This window comes from Microtus pennsylvanicus, chromosome 1 (genome assembly GCF_037038515.1).
Source record: "Microtus pennsylvanicus isolate mMicPen1 chromosome 1, mMicPen1.hap1, whole genome shotgun sequence".
NCBI classification, from domain to species: domain Eukaryota; kingdom Metazoa; phylum Chordata; class Mammalia; order Rodentia; family Cricetidae; genus Microtus; species Microtus pennsylvanicus.
The window spans coordinates 97,292,911-97,313,156 of record NC_134579.1 but is presented as its reverse complement, the minus strand read 5'-3'; the positions used below and the strand labels follow the sequence as shown (position 1 = coordinate 97,313,156).

At 48.2% G+C, this 20,246-nt stretch overlaps 1 protein-coding gene across 12 annotated transcripts in view; it reads left to right on the top strand.

Moving 5' to 3' along the window:
- Positions 1–6,265: 6,265 nt before the first annotated feature.
- The window catches only part of Sun1 (Sad1 and UNC84 domain containing 1), a 49,207-nt gene continuing 35,226 nt past the window's right edge, over positions 6,266–20,246 (top strand). For 5 of the 12 annotated variants that reach the window (XM_075974870.1, XM_075974863.1, XM_075974846.1 and 2 more), the window contains exon 1: positions 6,287–6,377. The gene's annotated coding sequence lies outside the window, so the exon portion shown is untranslated. Of the gene's footprint in view, positions 6,378–6,439; positions 6,730–7,960; positions 8,033–12,320; positions 12,413–20,246 lie in introns of those variants that run through there. The other 7 variants (XM_075974878.1, XM_075974851.1, XM_075974835.1 and 4 more) reach the window with 5 other exon arrangements.

Sequence of the window (20,246 nt, the reverse complement as noted above, 5' to 3'; positions counted from 1 at the left end):
ACACACACATGCACATTATATTGAAATTTTTGGAAGCAAGATCTTACTTTATCCTCTGACTAGCCTGGAATTCCTGTGTAGTCCAGGCTAACATCCAAGTTTCAACAATTCTATTGCCTCTGCCTCTCAAGTGCTAGGAATCTAGCCACGTACTATCACGCGAAGTTTAAATGCAATCCTTCTTATGCACAAAGAATTGGGACTCCCACATATTTCTCTGTAGGTTTTTATGAACACAAAATCAAAAGACTCTTGCTTGTCTCAAAACCCAAAACATAAAAATAATATAAGAGGGTTACAGCAAAGTGGGGAAATCCCTGTTACAGGCTTCAAATTTTATCTGGTAGCATTCTTGAGCTTTGGATTGGGTGGAAGCCAGAGATCTGTTAGTCCACTTCAAAAGGACATTCCTAATAAGTGTAGGCTGTTAGGTCAAACACAGAGGTGAGTAATGAATGCCTACTAAGGGGCTAAAGAAAGCGCAGGATGATTTGGGTGTGGATCTGCAACATTCCAGCTCTGTAGTCATAGGGTTCTAATCAGCCCTGTAGAATCTTCAGCACAGGTGGAACTTCTTCCTTTCCACTTCAGTTCACAGTTTGCTAAACTGTCAGAGGTTCATATCTGTAGTTCCAGCTACTTGGAAGGCTGAGGTAAAAGGATCTCCTGTTTAGGGCCTGCCTGGTATTCGGAGGGAGTTTGAGGCCAGCCTGAGGAACCTAATGAACTCAAGTCTCAAATAAAAAGTAAAAAGGCCGGGCGGTGGTGGTGCACGCCTTTAATCCCAGCACTCGGGAGGCAGAGGCAGGTGGATCTCTGGGAGTTCGAGGCTAGCCTGGTCTACAAGAGCTAGTTCCAGGACAGGCTCCAAAGCTACAGAGAAACCCTATCTCGAAAAACCAAAAAAAAAAAAAAAAAGTAAAAAGAGTTCTGTGGTGATACTCCCTGGCAAAGGGACCAACCCAGAATCCTCCAGTCAGTGCTGGGTGCCTGTGAGACAGCTTAGTAAACAATCAGTTCCTTTTTGTTTGTCTTTTTTTTTTTGAAACTGGGTCTCATTATAAAGTCCTGGCTGGCCCAGCGATGGTGGCACACGCCTTTAATCCCAGCACTCGGGAGGCAGAGGCAGGCGGATCTCTGTGAGTTTGACACAGGCTCCAAGCCACAGAGAAACCCTGTCTCAAAAAACCAAAATAAATAAATAAATAAAGTCCTGGCTGTCCTTGAACTCACTGCACAGAAATATCTCAGTTCTGCCTGCCTCCACCTCCCAACTGCTGGGATTAAAGGTGTGTGCCACTGTGCCCAGATGAATCAGTTCTACTTCTGGAATTCTCGTAAAGGTAGGAGAGAAACAAGCCCAACAATAACAATAAAAATAATAAATAATTTAAAAACCAGAATAGGGTGTGTCTCTGTAGCTGGGTACTGCCTAAAATTCCCTAGTGAGAGGCTGGGGGCGTGGCTCAAGCCTATCTAGGGCTTGTGGGATGCCCTGGGTTCTGTCCCTAGCACAGCAAACAGAGCCCTTTTGTCAGTCATGATCGTTGGCATTTGGGGTTTTTGTTTTGTTTTGTTTGTCTGTTTCTCTGTGCAACAGCCCTAGCTGTTCTGGAACTTGCTCTGTAGACCAGGCTGGCCTCAAACTCACAGAGATATCCGCCTGCGTTTGCCTCCTGGGTGCTGGGATTAAAGGCATGCGCTGCCACCACCCAGCTGGCATGTGGGGTTTGTTTGACTTTTGCTCTACTGCTACAATGGATGACACCCAGGACCCTGCTCACGCGCAGCGGAGGCTCTACCGCTCACCTGGAACTGTCAGCCTGTGTGTGGGGCTCTGAATCCTGGTTTGGAACTGTTGTCAAGGCTAGGCTCCTCTCTACTCTGACTAGTTGCTGGGCCCCTCCCTGCCACACCCAGAACCACACTGGGACTAGGCAACGCCCTCAACCTCTGCGGGGAACCACCAAGGGCCTAAAAAAAAAACCCACTTCCTTTGTGGCGCCTCCTGCCCCATCCAGCTAGCAGGGAAGTCCAATTGCTTCCTAAAGAGAAAGGGGTTCCTGGGCAAGCTGACCTTGCTTTCAGGGTCCCTGCCCCGGCCTGCCCAACTATCTGATCCCCTTGCAGCCTCAGCTCCAGAGGCTGGAAGCCTCCAGCTCGGGTTTCTCAGCCTCCCTTGCTATTGGCATCAAGTTCTGTTTACAACTGAAATACTGATCTGGTGCCAAGGACGAGGTGTGAGCTCAGAGGGACTACTCTCCCCAGTCAGCCCTGCTGGACTACGAGAAGCTACTCAAAGCCTGCTCTTCAAAGCAAAACAAAAATAAAGTCAAATATAAAAAGTTGCCTGGAGGGTGGAGTGGCATGAGGGTAGAGTTCTTACTGGCAGACAGAAGTTTTGGGTTACATTCCCAATACTCCATAAAGCAGGCATCATGATGGTACACAAGTCTCTAATTCCAGGACTTGAGTGGAGGAATTAGGAGGATCAGAAGTTCAAAGCCATTCTCAGCTTCATAACAAGTTCAAGGCTAGCCTACATGAGACCCTGTTTCAAAAAAGAAACAAGTTGGGGGAGGGTGATAGGGAGATAGTTCACTGGTTAAGAGCACTGGCTGCTCTTCCAGAAGACCCTGGTTCAATTCCCATATGGCAGCTCACAACTATTTGTAATTCCTGTTCAAGGGTTCTGACACCCTCACACAGACATACATGAGGGCAAAACACCAATGTCCATGAAATACAAATAAATAAAAAAAACCTTAAAAGTTGGTTTTGGCTATGGCTAGTTAGGACAGTGTGAAGTGGTGGCATGGGACATCCACACTATTGCAGGTCACACTGATGCTGGACAGCAGGGTCCTGAGGGCTATAACTACTACAGCTCTTTCTGTTGCTATTTTGTCTTTTTGAAATAAGATCTTATGTAGCAGAGGTCAGCTTTGAACTCCTGACCCTCTTGCCTCTACATCCCAAGGGCTGAGATTCCCAGTGTGTAGTCTATTATAGTTCTCATATATACCTAAGAAGAGGGATTCCTCCATTCCCTGGAGGCAGCTGGGGTTGTAGCTTCTAGGAGGGTCTGGGAGTTGGGATTATAGCTCCCAGTTTGTGGTGTCAGGGACCTCTGGCCCTACAGACTTGGCAGCTCTCTGAAGCATTTCCTGCTACCGTGGCCTGTGATTTCCCTTCTCTGGTTCACTGCAGGCTTCTGTCTTCAGCCTCTGCTCTCCACCCTCTCTGGGCTTCTTCAGTCCTTTTTCTTCCTGCCCTGGCTGCACTTTGCCCCATAGTCCAGCTGCCTCTTACGGCTGCAGGTTCGGTCACAGTTACTGCCGCTCTGGAGCAGCTTCTGCCAGTTTCTGCTGCCATGCTGCCTACTCTGCTGCCTCAGAGGCTCAGTGCCTTGCTGGGCTCTCTTGTCACCGCCCTTGCTGCCCCTCCACGGCTTCTGCTTCCACCACCACTTGTCTTCACTGTCACCCTCTATGTAAAGCAGACAAGAAATGACCAGCGGGAGCAGCTTTTTACTGGGTCTGCTGTGGCATCACAGGACATGGCAACACAGGATCATGTCCCAGGCTGACATGCTGTCCCCAGCTGGCCTGCCACATGGGTCCTGCTTATGTCGTCAGGGGAAGGGAATTTTCACCAAATGTAGGAAACCTCTTGTGCAAATGAAGCTTTGTGTTTGCACCAAGCACGACGCTGCCATTAGCACCAGTTACCAGGCCTCACTAAATCACCCAGACTGGCTTTGAATTTGCGATTCTCCTAGTTTAGCTTGAGCCACCACACACAGCTGCTAATGAAGAGCCACAATTGACTGGTGATATAGAGCTGGTAGAGTGTCTGCCGAGCATGCCCAGGGCCCTGAGATTAATCCCCAGCACTGCTTAAACTGAGTGTGGCAGAACAGCCTTTTCATTTCAGTCCTTCAGGCCAAAGGATGAGGAGTGCACATCAAATTTAAGGGCAGCCTGGAGTATATGAGACTCCGTCTCAAAAAAAAAAACCAGGAAAATAAACTAATTTAAAAATAAAAGAACCAGGTCTGGTGAGATGGCTCAGAGGGTAAGGGCATTTGTTGCCAAACCTGAGGACCTGAGTTTGATCCCTGGTACCCACATGCCGGAAGGAGGGACCCAACTCTGGCAAACTGTTCTCCGATCTATACACTTGCACCATGTTAGGCGTGCATTCCTACCCACCTCCAACAAATAAACAAACAAATAAAAATATAAAATAAATAAATAAAAGAACAAGGTTGGGCAGTACTGGCGCATGCCTTTAATCCCAGGACTTGGGAGACAGAGGCAGGTGGATCTCTGAGTTCGAGGCCCGCCTGGTCTACAAGAGCTAGTTCCAGGACAGGCTCCAAACTACAGAGAAACCCTGTCTCGAAAAAAAAAAAAAGGCAAAGCCAAGCCAAATGTCCATACAGACTTCTTCCTCTGAATCCACAAGTGTTTCATTTATAAGAGCTTCTACTGACAAAACCCAGATGTCCAGCAGCTGGACCAGGGGTCAGCAAGCCATAGAGCCTTGGGCCTGTGGAGCCAGCCAGCTGCCCTGCCAAACCCACACACTTTACTAGTAGGGGACTTAAATGTTTGCCACAAATAGCCTTGTGGCCCGAAACCCTCTAATGTCTATTAGTTACAGAAAAGTCCCTCAGCCTACCAATGGAATAAATACATTGTCAAACACTTGCCATATAAGGAGGCAAGTGCATGCAGCATGGGTGACTATTAAAAGCCAGCAGCAGGCTGGATGTGGTGGTGTATGCCTGTAATCCCAGCGCTGGAAGGGAACATGAGGCATTCCAAGACAGCCTGGCCGACAGCGTGAGAGCCTATGTATGTGTCAATGTGTGCAAGCGTCTGCGTGCACTAATATCATTCCTCGGGAACCATCCACCTTGCTTTCTGAGACTGGATCTGTCACTGGGTTGGTGCTCACTGAGGAAGTTAAATTGGTGGCCAGCCAGCCCCAGGGATCCTAGTCCCTACTCTTCAGTCCTGGGATTACAAGTACACAGTGATAAACTTTTTTCTTTTTAAATTCAGATTGTGTGGTTGAACTCAGGTCCTGGATGCTTGCACAGCCAGCACTTTACTAACTGATCCATCTGTCCAGTTCATGACTTCAAAGTGTAAAAGCCAGCCAGGCGTGGTGGTGCATGTCTCTACTCCCAGACAGAGGCAGGCAGATCTACATAGCAAGTTTCAGGGCAGTCAGGACTACACAGAGAGACTCTGTCTTTTTTTTTTTTAACAGAAATAAATACTAAGTGTAAAAGGCAAGGGCTGGGAAAACGGCTAAACCCTTAAGAGCTCTTGCTGTTGCTGCTGCCGCTGGGGAGTCGGGGGGAGCAGGAATGCAGAGAACTGGGGTTTGACTGCCAGAATTCACTTCCGATAGCTAACAACCTACAGCTTCAGGGGATCTGAGGCCTTTGCAGGCACACAACACACACACACACACACACACACACACACACACACACACACAACCACTTACAGACATACATACAAACACATTAAAAAAAAGATTAGCCGAAGCCAGCTGTGGTGGCACTTGATAGTAGTCTCAGTGTTTGAGAGGACGAGGCAGAAGGGTGGCTGCGAATTAGAAGCAAGTCTGGGCTATACAGTGAATGAATTCCAGGCCACAGTGAGACCCAGTCTAAAAGGAAAAAACAGATGGGGCGTGGTAGTGCACTCCTTTAATTCCAGCACTCTGGAGGCAGAGGCAGGTTGCTCTCAAGGAGTTCAAGGCCAGCCTGGCCAGTTAAGGTTACAGAGTGAAACCCTGTCTAGAAACAAAACAAATGCAATTGAACAGTATTGGCAAAACTGAGCAAGTGAGAGAGGGCCCGGGCAGGAGGGAAGGCCTGGCTTCCAGCCCGCAGGGCAGGGCGTCAAGGGCTTCTTCCAAACACTGCCCCTAGGCAGAGGAGAAGAGGTGCCAGAGAGTCCATAGCATCTTCAGCAGGAGTCCGGTCTCCTGGGTCCACTGAAGCGCTGCCTGGAACTCAGCGGGACCGCCTCCACGGAGAAGCCTAATCCTAAAGCTGTCCAAGAACGCGTCTCCTCTCCCTAGGCGTGGCCCCTCCTGGTCCCGGCGCGCCCGCCCCGCCCACTGACGCCACACGTCCCGCCCTTTCCCCGCCCCTTGCGGGCCACGGCGGGGCAGTCGCCTTCCCATTGGTCTGGAGCTTCAGCAGACGCGCCTGGGATTGACGGACGTTTGCGTCGCTCCCGCCTCCAATCCCGGCGCGGCGCGCGATTGGCTGTGGCTGTGGCTGCGGAGAGTCTTCGGTGCCCGGCCTGGGCGGCGCGGACGAGGCCTGAGGCGGCGGCGCGAGGCAGGTGAGCTGCGGCGAGCGGGCTGGGCGAGAGCGGGAGTGGGCGGGGGAACGGGGGTCCACCGCAGTCGTGTCGCGGGCACTGGGGTACTGTCTTAGGGCCGGCCGGGATGTAGGTGGCAGGGACCGCAAGAAGTGGGAACCGCTAACCGGCCACGACGCGCGCGACGTCCTTCGCGCTGCCAGGCCGCGCGCCCGGGCGCCCTGGTCCGGTGTCCCGTGTGCCTTAACACTCTGGTCCCACCTCGCCCCGGACCCCTGGCGTGTTGGGTTCCGGGGTCTCCTGCTACCCGTCGCGGCGCGCAGGCGCAAGCGCCATCCCGGGGGCGCGCCCTCCCGGAGCGCAGATGTTGCAGGTGCGTTGAGGGGCGCGGGCAGTGTAGAGAGTACCTGGCGTGGGCATCCTGCACCTGCTAATTGTCGAGTGTCAGTTCCCTTTGCCCCCTGCCCGGCGCGCAGGACAGTACCGGGCTGGCCTGCTGAGGAGCTTTGTTGGATGCAGTTTGGGGACCCGTGGGCATCAGCTAGGGCAACTCTGCTGCTCCTCGCTCTGCGGTGTGCAGTGCAGTCCTACAATGTGTACTTCACGCCTCCAGGACAGGTTCCTAATTAGAGTTTACAGGATCTTCCATTGCATTTTAACTTGACTGTTAAAGGAGAACTCTTTTCTCCTTTCTGAGCTCCAGCTTAATGTTCTTTTTCTGTCTTTTCGTGTTCCCCCACCCTTTTGGGTTTTTTTTATGTCTCACTATGTAGTTGGTTATCTCGAGAGATTCGCCTGCCTCTGTTTCCTGGGTGCTGGGGTTAGAGGTGTGCGCCACTAAGCCGGGCTTACTTACTTGCTTGTTTGATTGTGTTTTTTTTTTTTTTTTTTGGTTTTTCGAGACAGGGTTTCTCTGTGGCTTTGGAGCCTGTCCTGGCACTAGCTCTTATAGACCAGGCTGGTCTCGAACTCACAGAGATCCGCCTGCCTCTGCCTCCCGAGTGCTGGGATTAAAGGCGTGCGCCACCACCGCCCGGCTTGTTTGATTGTTTTATGGATGGACCGTGCCTCAGATTGCCCAAGCTGGCCAAGAACTTGCCATATTGCAGAAGATGACCTTGAGCTCTTACTCCTGCCTCCACCTCCCTGGCGCTGCTATGATTAGATTACAGGCGCACACAACTGCACTGGTCAACGGTGCTGGGGATGGGGCTGGAACCAGGGCTTCCATGAGCATAGTCACAGTACCTTCTCGCTTTTCTGTGCCCCATGTTTTCCTTGGTCAGGCCTACATCACTTTTTCTGTTTGTTTTGTTATGTTATGTTTTGTTTTTTTAAGACAGGGTTTCTTTGTTAAGAGTTCTGGCTGCCCTGAAACTTGCTTTGTAAGACCAAGCTGGCCTTGAACTCACAGAGATCCACTCGCCTCCGCCTCCCTATGTGCTAGGATTGCTGGCGTGCACCACTACCTCCCATGTGCAGCCTATGGTGCTTTGCCCAGGCTTTAGGTGACATGCTTGAGCCATTGCTCCAATGAGAGTCTGAGAGGACTCTTCTGAGTTACCTTTTGGTCTTTTTGTTTGTTTTTGTTTTGGCCAGGTCTTTTGTAGCTCAGGCAGGCCTAGAGTTGAAAGCCGGATCCTTGTGCTTCCAGCTTCCCAGTACTGGGATTACAGGTGTGTACTACCATGCCTTCACTTGAGAGTTGTGCTAGAGATTTGGAGATGTGCTTTTAGTTCCCAAAGGTTGGCAGCCTCAGATTATTTGCCTTTTGGTCTTTCTGGGAGAGAGCAGAAAGTGGCTGAATTCAAGGTAGCCTGCTGCACTGTGTGTGTGTGTGTGTGTGTGTGTGTGTGTGTTATGAAAATTTCCATTTTAAACTGTATACAGTGTTATGCAACCATCACCATTATCTAGTTCCAGCTTTTCATGACCCTAAAGGGAAACCCAGTACCCACCAAGCAGTCTCACCCATTTTCCTCCTTCCTGTCCGTTAGCTGCAGCTCTGCTTACAGCCTATGGGTTTGCCTGTTCTCGATATCTTATTTAAGGCTCGTCTGTGCCGTGTAACATGTGTCCCCATTCTATTACTTTCTGTGACTGAATAGTTTCCTACTGGATGGACCTATTAAGTCTTTTAAAAATACTTTATTTGCATGTGTATGTTTGCTGAGGTTAAGAGGACAACTTGGCTGGAGTCAATTGTCTTTTCGCCTGTATAAGTCCTGGTGGGCTGTGTCTGGGTCATCAAGTTTGGTAGCAGACAGGTTTACCCCCTAAGTCACCTCTAAGGCCCTATTCAATCTTGTTTATTCACTTCATTGGACATTTGAATTGTTTCCTCCTGTTGGGTTACTTAACTAGTGTTGTTGGGATCATGGGAACAAGTTTGTACTTGAACATTGTTTCTGAATACGTACATGCATGCATGCATGCGTCTGTGTGTGTAGAGGCCCAAGGTTGATATTGGGTACCTATTTCAATCATTCTCTCCCTTTGTTTTTGTTTGTTTTCTTCAAGACAGAATCTCACTATGTAGCCCTGGCTGTCCTGATTCTGAGACTAGGCTGGCCTCAGATTCAAAGATTTTGCCTGTCTCTGCCTCCCACGTTCTGGGATTAAAGGCGTGCAGCATCATGCCCATTTACCTTAGTTTTTGAAACAGTGCTTCTCTCTGGGACCTGAGGCTCACCGATTTTGAATAGACTGATTGGCTAACAAGCTCCAGAGATCCTCCTGTCTCTGCCTCTCTGACGCTAGGATTACAGTTGCAGGTTGCTGTGCCCAGTTTTTTTCTGTGGGTCCTTAGGGTCTGAGGTCCTCATGCTTGTGTTCCCACTCTTTACTGGCTGGGCCGTGCTCCAGCTCCTGAGCACCTGTTTTTAATTCTTGGAATATAGATCTAGAGTAGAATTGCTGGGTCACATGGTAATTCTATGTTTAGCTTTGTAAGGAGCATCCGACTGTTTTTCCGCAATGGCTGCATGTTTTACACTCCCACCCACAGTGCTGGAGAGGCCCATTTTCTCCATATCTTTGCTAATACTTGTTTTCCTTCCTTCCACCTGCAGCCACCCCCACCTTGCCCCTCATCTCAGTGGCTGTGAAATATATCTGTGGCTTTGGTCTGCATTTCCCAGATGACACAAGTCATTCTTCACTGCCATCTGTTTCTGTGTAGACCCGGCTGACCTGGAATTCATGATCCATCTACCTCTGCCTCCCGAGTGCTGGGATAAGAGGTATTTTTCCACCATGTCTAGCCTTTCCCTATCTTTTAATTAGGTTGTCTTTTGAGTTGTGGAAATTGTTTATACGTTCGGGACATATATGACTTGCAGTACCTCTGTCTTTGAGACAGGATCTCACCATAAATCTCAGACTCATTTTAAACTCATAGACCTCCTGCCTCAGCCTCCTTGTATTGCTGATGTTTGCTACCATGCTTTGTTTCACCTTTGTTCCCCCCGCCCCATGTGTGATATCTATGAGCATGTGTGTATGTGGAGGTCAGAGGACAACTCTGTGGAGTCAGTTCTCTTCTACCTTATGTGGGTCTTGGGGCTTCAGGCTTGTGCTGCAAGTGCTTTAGCCCCTGAACCCTCTTGCCAGCCATGGCCATCATTTTGGGGTTTTGACAGGGTTTCTCTATACCCTTGGCTGTCCTGGAACTAGTTCTGTAGACCAGACTGGTCTCAAACTCACAGCCATCTCCTTTGCCTCCCAAGTTCTGGGATTAAAGGTGTGCACTACCACCTAGCCATGGCCATTGCCATCCTTTTGATAGTGGGTTTTTGTTGTTTGCTTGTTTTGAAACAGGGTCTCACTGTGTAGCCTTGGCTAGCCTGGAACTCACTCGTTATATAGACAGGCTGCCTCAAACTTAGAGATCCACCTGCCTCTGCCTCTTGAGTATTTTTAATGCTTAAAGTGTTACAGTCCAAATTATCTGTTTTTTTTCTTTAGGTAGACATATTGCAAACCCCAGGTCACAAAGACTTGTCTGTATGTGTTCTTTTAAAAGTTTGATAGTTGCCGGGCAGGTAGTGGCATACGCCTTTAATCCCACCAATTGGGAGGCAGAGGCAGGCGGATCTTTGTGAGTTCGAGGTCAGCCTGGTCTACAAGAGCTAGTTCCAGGACAGGCACCAAAAACTACAGAGAAACTCTGTCTCAAAAATCAAAAAAAAAAAAAAAAAGGTTTGATAGTTTTGTGCTATGATGTCTAAGAGTCTGACTTAGTTCTTCTCATGGAAGCTCAGCTGCCCTAGCACCATTTGCTAAAAGGAACCGCTTCCCTTCTCAGTTGGCCCCAGATGTAAGGTTTACTGTTGACCCTGTATGCCATTCTGGTGGAGTATGTCTGACCATTCACCAGGACCACATTGGCTTGCAGTTGATTTTGAAATCTTAAGTGATTCCCGAGCTCAGCTCCTTTTTCCAGACTTATTTGCTCTCTGGGAACATCTGCAGTTCAGTGTAAATGAGGGACAGCTTTTCCAGGTTTGCAGCAAGGGCCTTTGGGGTAATGATAAGGGTCACAGTGCATTTGTGCAGCATTGCTTTCCAAGATAGTGAGTTTTTATGTTCTTAAACTTTGTGGGCCTTGGGCCGTTTTACATTTCCTTGTGTCTTTCAGTACCCAGGTTCTGCCTTTGGGTGGTTAAATTGATTCTCAAGGCTTTTTTTTTTTTTTTTTTTTGCCTTTGATGCTGTTGTGGAAGGACTTATTAATTCCACTTCACCTTGCTCATTGCTAGCATGTGGCAATACATACAGCTGGCTTGGTGTGGCTGTGTACTTGCAGCTTTGCTCAATTTATTAGCCATCGTTCTCAGTTGTGCTTTAGGATATTCTGTGTACGTAATCTTGTCAGCTGAGAGTAAAGGTTGCCTTACTGTTACTGCCTTTCTGGTCTGTACGCCTTTCCCCCACTTTCATTGAGTAATTGCTCTGGCTCAAACTTCAGGACAGTGTCAGATAACACCGGTGCCTGTCCTGTTCCGTCTTGATCTCAGGGGGAGCATTCTGTCTTCTCATCTTTGGGTGTGGTGTTAACTGTGGGCTTTTCGTGGATGCCTGTACGAGTGTTGAGGGTTGAGGACCACGTTTGTTGAAGATTAACTAAATGGCCTTTAGCCCAGACTGACTTGGCTGTGTAACTGAGGACAGCCCTTAACTTCTGCTCTTCCTGCCTCTACCTCCCGAGTGATGGGGTTGCATTTGTACCACCATACTTGGTTTATGCAGTTCTGGGGATGGAACCCAAGGCTCTGTGTGTGAGAAGTGTGCATTGTACTAGCTGAGCCACACCCATAAATTTAATTTTTAAATTTATTTACTTGTTTTTGTTTTTTGTCTTGTTTTGTTTTGTTTTCTTTGGAATTAATTTTGTAGACCAGGCTGGCCTCAAACTCACAGGGATCAGCCTGTTTCTGCCTCCTGAGGATTATTAAGGGCATGAGCTACCACTGCCCTGCTATTTTTATTTTCTTAATTTTGCAAGGTGGGGTCTGCTTTGTAGCTTAGACTTGGAGTTCTATTTTCCAAGAGCTGGGAATACAAATGTGATCCACGACATCTAGCTTATCGAGTGTTACGTTATGCATTAAGGGTGTGGGGATTCTCCAGTGCACTTTCTGCACCCACTGCCATGGGCGTGTGGTTTTGCTTGACGGTACCTCCAACAGGCTTCTGCCCTAGCTGCCTCCAGCCTCTTAGTTTCCCTGACACCCTCACTTCCAGGTGTTAAATGGGTGCCACAAGTTCTTGAGGCTTTGGAGTTCTTCGATGAAAACCTGGGTGCCTTTTGGCATTCTTCATTGCAGAAGCTCTCTGGGCCTTTTTCTGGCTCAAGTTGGCTCTCATTCATCTGGGTTCCAGAAGTTCCTTTCCTTTGGCTCTTCCTGTTCCGTGCATGGAATCTGACATCTGTGTTCAATACTTTATTTATTCCTTTTATAGGTATAGGTGCCATAGCACCCATTCGGAGAGTAGGGGACAGCTTGCCTGAGTCTGCTCTCTTCTTGTACCTGAGTTCCTGGGATCCAGCTCAGGTCAGTAGGCTTTGTGGCAAGTAGCTTTGCCTACTGAACCATATTGCTGGCCCTGTGCTTATCTGTCACAGGGCAAGCTGACTGGAGCTTACTGACTGTAGCTTACTGATTGACCTATTTTTCAAAGAACATGGGTATTTAATGGAGTGTGCTTCTGGGTTTGTGAGTCTTGAGTACTCTCCTAGATGCTCTGTTCCTATGAGGTCACATCTCATAAACCAGGCCAGTCTGCATTTGCTCCCTGTAAACAATTGTACATTTTTATTTATTATTTATTTATTTGGATTTTTCGAGACAGGGTTTCTCTGTAGCTTTTGGTTCCTGTCCTGGAACTAGCTCTTGTAGTCCAGGCTGGCCTTGAACTCACAGAGATCTGCCTGCCTCTGCCTCCCGAGTGCTGGGATTAAAGGCATGCGCCACCACCGCCCAGCTAATTTTACATTTTTAGAAGTCAGCCTCAGGACTCTTGCTTTGCCTTAAAGGTCTCAAATGAGGCAAGAGAGTTCCAGGAATTGGCAGGATGCCTCCCAGGACTTGGACCTCAGGCTGCTGCTCCTGAGTGCCTGGAGAAAGGAGTGCCCTGTTGCTCTGGTGAATGCTCAAGGGGCTGGTCCTGGATACCAGCTGAAGGGTTGCCATGCCACCTTCTTGATTGAAAACATGCTCATGTTTTCTCCTCCCTACTCCCCAAATTTGGAACTCACTGCCATTCTGGAGCACCTACCTCACTAGATTTTCCGATGGTGAATCTGAGAATGCTAGCTCTACCTGAAACTAGTCCCTTCACAGGTGACAGAGGAGCCGTTCTCACTATAGTGCTGGACTCTGATGGGCTCTGCTCAGCAAACAGCGTGATCCGTGCTGGTCAGGCAGGCGATCCCTGCTCCCTTTCTTTTGGAAGTGTGGGTCATAGATTTTAGTGTGGAGACAAGATCTCTGTGACAGATGCCTCTTGACCTTTGCAGAATTAAGCTGCAGGTCACAGACTAGTGGTGTGAAAGGACTCCCTAGAGTAGTAGTTCTCCCAGCTGGAGAGAGGATTCCCCTGGGCGGATGAGGTTTCAGTGCCTCTCTGTCTGCCCTGCTGCTGCTTTTCTGCTTCCTTGTTTATTTCAGTGCTGGGTGTTGAACCCAGGTCCTTACACATGTTTGTTTAGTGCTGTCACTGAGCTGTATGCCCTGGTTGTAGTCCTTTCAAAAAATACATTTAGATATAGGGTCTTGCTGAGTATTCTATAGTACAGGCAGTCCTTGAACTTGAGATCTTCCTGACTTATCCTTTCAAGTAATTGGGATTACAGACCTATCCCACCATATTGTGTTATGGTACTGATATTTTTATTTGCTTGTTTTTTATTGGTTTTTGGAGACAGGGTCTTCCTTTATAACTCTGACTTGTCTAGAACTTTCTGCGTAGACCAAACTGACCTGGAACTCAGAGACCCATCTGTCTCTGCCTTCTGGAGAATGGGATTATAGATGTACGCCACCATGCCTGGCTTTCATTTGTTTTTTTTTTTTAGTTTGCCTTTGTAGCCCAGGCTGGCCTTTAATTCCTTATGCTCCTCCCTCATATTTCCCAGTGCTTAGTTAGATGCGTGCCCTACCAAATCTGGTCTAAAGTGCATGTGTGCATGCGTGTTTAACACAGATTTTTTAAAATAGGTGTGGTAGAATTATTTGTTTTTGAGGCAAGAAGGACTTTGCTATGTAGCCACGTGGGCTTGGAACTCAGAATCCTCCATCAGCCTCTGTAGTTGTAGGCTAGGCCCAGCAGAAATTTGATTTTACAGAAGTTACTCTGGGATATCCTCATCTGTAGAGCGCTTTCCTAGCATTTAAAATGTCCTGGGTTTCATTTTATGCACTGCAAAAAAGAGACCAAGGAAACAAATTTTCCCAGTATTTTTCTTGATAATGGACATATTCATTGAGCTTGCTGGGTAGCACCTGGCTGCTATGCAGAGCCAAGTCCTAGGTGATGGTGAGTCAGTGAGGTGGAGGTGGAACATGTGTGTACATGATGCATGTGCTGTGTCTGTGTGGCTGTGCTTCCCTGGTTCTTCAGGAAGGTCCTTAGGGACAGACCAGGTGAGGCATCTGTCTGGAAGGACTGAGGGAGTACCCACTATCAGTTAGGGTGTGGTAGGATTTCAGAGTACCACTGGGGTGAGACCTTGACAGATGGTGCTTCCTGGGAAGCTGGAGGAGGGCCTGGCATCCTATACTCCCCGCCCCCTTGGATTGTAGTGGAACAACCTCTCAGACCTGAGTCTATGGGGTTTGACCGCAAATGGTGTGGAAAGTGGTTTTTTTTTTTCTTTTTTTTTTTTTCTTTTTTTTCGAGACAGGGTTTCTCTGTGGCTTTGGAGCCTGTCCTGGAACTAGCTCTGTAGACCAGGCTGGTCTCGAACTCACAGAGATCCGCCTGCCTCTGCCTCCCGAGTGCTGGGATTAAAGGCGTGCGCCACCACCGCCCGGCTTGGAAAGTGGTTTTAAGACATGCTGTGGTCCTCATGATTTGTGGCTAAAGCTGTGATGTGGTTGGCTGGATGTGCTTTATTGACAGTGCCAGGAGATGCTAACCCCAACTGCAGCGTCTTCCACCTTCCCAGAGACTGAAGGAGGTGCTGCCATCAGTTTTTAAGTTTGCCTTTCACAATGTCTCTGAGACCAAGTGCTCTGCTATTTTTCACATAGGATTTCATCCCTGTGGGTGCAGATCAAATCTCTTGTGTGGCCAGTGTAACCTCAGGCCTAACCCAGACAGCTGTCCCCAGCTGTGGCCCCCAGCAGAAACCAGTAGAAAGATTATATTTGTTAATTTGAGAGCTGTGATTCTGTTTTGTGTTTTAGGTTTGTGTTGTTTGCATGAAGCTATATTTAATTTATTCCTGAAATTTTCCTGATGTGTTCTCTGTTTTGCTGTGAAATAAGTACAGGCATTCTAGGTGGCAAACATTCAGGTGATAGGGTGGAAGGACGGAAACTCACTTTAAGATAAGACCTGAGCTTTGTATGTGCATCCTGCATGGGGAGAGTGGTGTTGAGTGAGAAATCAGTGTGGCTGAAAGACCCTGCTGAACTGTGCCTACTTATAAAAACACTTCCAGGACTGGTGCCGTGGCTCAGGGTAGAGCATTTGCCTAGCATGTGAAAGCCCTAGGCTCTATCCTTGGTATTAGAAAAGAAACAGAAACAGTAAGCATTTCCTTAGACTGATACCAGAGCTTGCATCTGAGAAGTTTCCTTATCTGACCTGTGTTCTCCTGGGCAGCATAAGCACAGGACAAAGGTAGGCCCTCGTATGAAGGACTTGGAAGGCAGCACGTCTTCTGTGTCAGCTTTGGCTGGAGCCCTGGCTCTCCACCTTGGGTTCTCTGTAGGCCAGTGTGCTAGGCTAGTGCTCTGGAGCCTGCACTCAGCTCCTGCCTTTGCCCCAGCACCAAGCTGACTTCAAGCAAATCCTTGTTTTAGAGGCTAGGGCACCTGTGAGGAGCATGGTATGAACAAAGTCATGTCAGTGGTGACACTGGTTCAGGTATCCAGAAAGGCTGGAGGAGTGACAGGACCTCTGATGACCAACAGTTTCTTTTTAGAGGTTTCTGGTGTGTTGAAATAGGAGCAGCGGGGCTGCGTCCCTGGCACCCGGCCGCCCACATGGTTAGCTTATGCCCTGAAATAATTATATAGAAACTGTGTTCTTTTTTTTTTTTTTTGGTTTTTCGAGACAGGGTTTCTCTGTGGCTTTGGAGCCTGTCCTGGAACTAGCTCTGTAGACCAGGCTGGTCTCAAACTCACAGAGATCCGCCTGCCTCTGCCTCCCAAGTGCTGGGATTAAAGGCATGCGCCACCATCGCCCGGCTGAAACTGTATTCTTTTAAACATTGCTTGGCCCATTAGTTCCAGCCTCTTACTGGCTAGCTCTTACATATCGATCTAACCCATTTCTAATATCCCTGTAACATCACTGAGGTGTCTTACCAGGGAAGATCTTAACCTGCGTCTGTATCCGGTAGGAGAATCATGGCGACTCCTTGACTCAGCTTCTTTTTCCCAGCATTCTGTTCTGTTTACTCCGCCTAATTTTATGTCCTATTAAAGGGCCAAGGCAGTCTTTTTATTTAACCCCACATCACTGGTGCTGTTAAAAAACAGTTGCATTTCTTCACTTAGAGTTTTAGCCCATAGGTACACATCATTTCCCAGCAGTCCACACACTGAGCTTCACAGAGCAGCCTCTTCAGGGCTAACCAGGAGGCAGACTCAGTCAGCCGATGATGGGGCCTTGGAGATGGAGCAGTGTGGATAAGCTAAGCCTGTTCTTGGACACCAGAAGGAGGAGCAGAAGATTGCAGTTGACCTGTAGGTGGTGGCATGAGCTTGTGAGGGTCCAGGTGTGGCTGAGCCATCCATGCTGATCAGTGGACTTTTGTCTTTTGTTCAGGGCAGGGTTAAGTTAATCTTTCATTTCTGGAATTGCTGGCCTGGAAGGAAACAAATTTTTTTTAAAAATTTATTTTTAAACTTAACAAATTTATTTGTTGTTTCTTTCTGTGTGTATGAGAGAGAGAGAGAGAGACAGAGAGACAGAGGGAGAGACACAGCAGCAGGAAGACACTCGTGTGGTGGTGTGCATGTGTGGGGTTAGAGAGTGACTTGTGGAGCCAGTTCTCAGTTCTTTACCGTGTGTGTCCCAGAGATTAGAACTCAGTTATTGGCTTGGCTCCAAGTGCTTTGACATGCTGAGCCATCTTGCCAGCTCATATTCTCTCTCTGTCTCTCTCTCTCTCTCTGTCTCTCTCTCTCTCAACAGCTGGGAACTTGCACTACTCTGATGAGGAAGCCTTGTCTTCTTTAACACAAACACAGCATATATTCCCAGAAAGAAATTGTAGCTAACATTGTAGTGTGTGTCTGTCAGGCTCTGCCTTGTGTACTAATCCATTCTGCCCTTTGTGTTTTGGTTTTATGAGATCATCTTACTCTATATAGCCCAAGCTGGCCTTGAATTCATAATCCTTCTGCCTCAGCTTCCTGAATAGCATTGATTATGTATCAAAGAGTAAAATAAATTTTAATGGTAACTGTTGTCCTGTAAATCAGATCTGAAGTGGGCTGCTTTCCTGTCTGACAAATTCTGTGCCGCACCTCCAGAGCCTTGAACAAAATTGGCCTGTTGTTGCTCTTTGGAGAGTATATGTGTGTGCATGCTCATGTATGTGAACCTGTGTGTGCAGTCATGTTTCTGGGGTGATTGCCTGGACCATCAGTAGACCACTGGACTGGTGAGTTTGGGCCCAGGGCAGATGTCGGGGTCAGTGTCCTCACTAAGCGATATTGGGGAACAGGGAGTGTGATGATCTGCACTGATGTGGGAGTGTCATATATCAATCTGTTGATTTCATTGGCTAAGTAATAAACAAACTGCTTGGGCTCATAGCTTTGAACATAGGTGGGTGGAGTAAACAGAACAGAATGCTGGGAGGAAGAGGAAGTGAGGTAAGATGCCTCAGACAGAGACGGACAGCTCTGCTCTCTGGAGAAGAGACGCCATGCTCCCGGCTCCTGGGCAGACACACGCGATGAAGCTCCGACCCAGGATGGACGTAGGCTAGAATCTTCCCGGTAAGACCGGTGCTCACAGATTCTTAGAGATGGGTTGATCCGGATATCAGAATTAGCCAGTAAGGGCTAGAGCTAAAGGGTAAAGGGCCAAGCAGTGTTTAAAAGAATACAATGTCCTTGTAATTATTTTGGGTAAAGCTAGCCGTGCGGACGGCAGGGTGCTGGGGACGCAGCCCCGCCGCTCCTATTACAACACTGCACAAAACTTTGTGTTTAGTGGAGGACTTTCTAGATTCAAGAGGCGACATCAGGTTTAATGGTGGGAGGAGAGGGTTCAGGGTCTGTTCAGTCATGATGTCATGGTTACTGCTTCCTCCTTGTCCTGCCCCAGACATAGATGTCTAGGCTCAGTATATATTCACACTAGTATTCTGTGTGGCATCACCTTTGCATCTCAGTCCATCAGACACCTTTTCAGAGCCCATCACCCTCAGCTGCCCTTTTCTGTGGACCTCAGCCTCGATGGGAAACTGACCTGTGGCCCCTGGTTGTCTTTCTTCTTGAACATTTGTGCTGAGAGGAAGTTAGGTTCTTCTTAGATGGTGGCATGGGGTGTTCCACTGACTGGGAACTGAGATGAGCTGTGCAGTGGCCAGGGTGTGCAGTGGGTGTGTGTGGCCTCCTCTGTCCTGGAACATTCATCTGGCTTGAGAGCATGCTGAGGTATTCCTACAGACAGAAAAGCATATGTAGTCTCTTACATGACCCTGCTCCCTTGCTTTGGGAACCAAGGCTTGGTTGTTTGAGACTTCGTTGTCCCATATAGGTGGTGTGAGTGGGATGGTAGGGCTGAGTCTCCCTCTGCTATTACCCCCAGTGACCCCTGGTCTTCCATCCTTATCAGGACTTGTTGGCATTAGCCATTGGACTTTGGCATTGCTCTGCACATCCTGGGGGTTGAGCCAGGCCAGAAGTGCCCATCCACCAGGGTGTTCAGATTATAGTTGTGGAGAACTTGGTGGAAGTCAGTGGTGGCTTTAGGCTCAGGTTTGACCCTGCCAAACAGTGCAGTTGCCGGAAGACTGGATAGTGAAAAGTCCTTTTGGGAAATGAAGGTAGGAAGTTTGATTTTGATGTCAAGTAGATAACAGGATGACAAGAAGTAGTTGAACACCTGTTCTGAAGAAAGACAATAGGAGTGGTTACTGATGTTGTCATATGGCCCAGAATGTTCCAGTCACCTGGTCAGAATCCATTATTACATTCTACCAGGGTGGGGCCCTGTTGTTCGGGGGTTGGGGAGCAGTGTGTGTGAGACCCTAGAGCCTGCCAGGAGGTTGGAGCCAGTGAGGTGTTGTCAAGTTCTGTACCTTGACATTCTTGTTTGGGTCTGTTCAAGTGTCCCTGACGTACAAAGAGGGGGATGGAGCAGCTAAGCAGGTATCAGGCATTATTGGGTTCAGCAGTTACTGTTACCTGCAGAAGGTTGTTAACATGTCCCCTCGCCTGCTGGCAGGCTGAAGTGTTTTCTCACACTCAAGTGTGCTGTGAAGTTCTTAGACCTCCTGGGTGTGGTGACAAGTACCTGCTATCCTAGCTGCTCAGGAGGCTGAGGCAGGAGGATTGCTTGAGTCATGAGTTGGAGGACAGCCTAAAAGAAACAATGAGACTTCTTTCTTCTTTTCTAAAAAAAAAAAAAAAAGAAGATGATGATGATGCTGGGCGGTGGTGGCGCACACCTTTAATTTCAGCGCTGGGGAGGCAGAGGCCAGTGGATCTCTGTGAGTTCAAGGCCAGCAGCCTGGTCTGCAAGAGCTAGTTCCAGGGCAGGCTCCAAAACCACAGAGAAACCCTGTCTTGAAAAATCAAAGGAAAGAAGGAAGGAAGGGAGGAAGGAAGAAAGGAAAAGAGAGAATCGGTGCTGTAGTGCATTTTGTGACACATGATCTCACACCCCAGGCTGGCCTAGAAGTCCTGATCTCCTACTTGTGTCTCCCAGATGTTGGGATGATCGGCATGTGTTACTGTAGAGATACCAAAGTGAGTGTCTTATTTTTTAAAGGAATATTTGGGCTATTTTAAGGAAAATAGTGTTAGGGCTGGGCTGATGGCTCAGTGGGTAAGAATAATTCCTGCTCTTGCATTGGACCCAGGTTCAACACCCTCTTTTGGCTTCTGTGAGCACCAGTTATGCACATGGTGCACATACATATATGCAGGCAAAATACTCATTCATTAAAAAATTAAATCTCTAAATAGAAAAGAA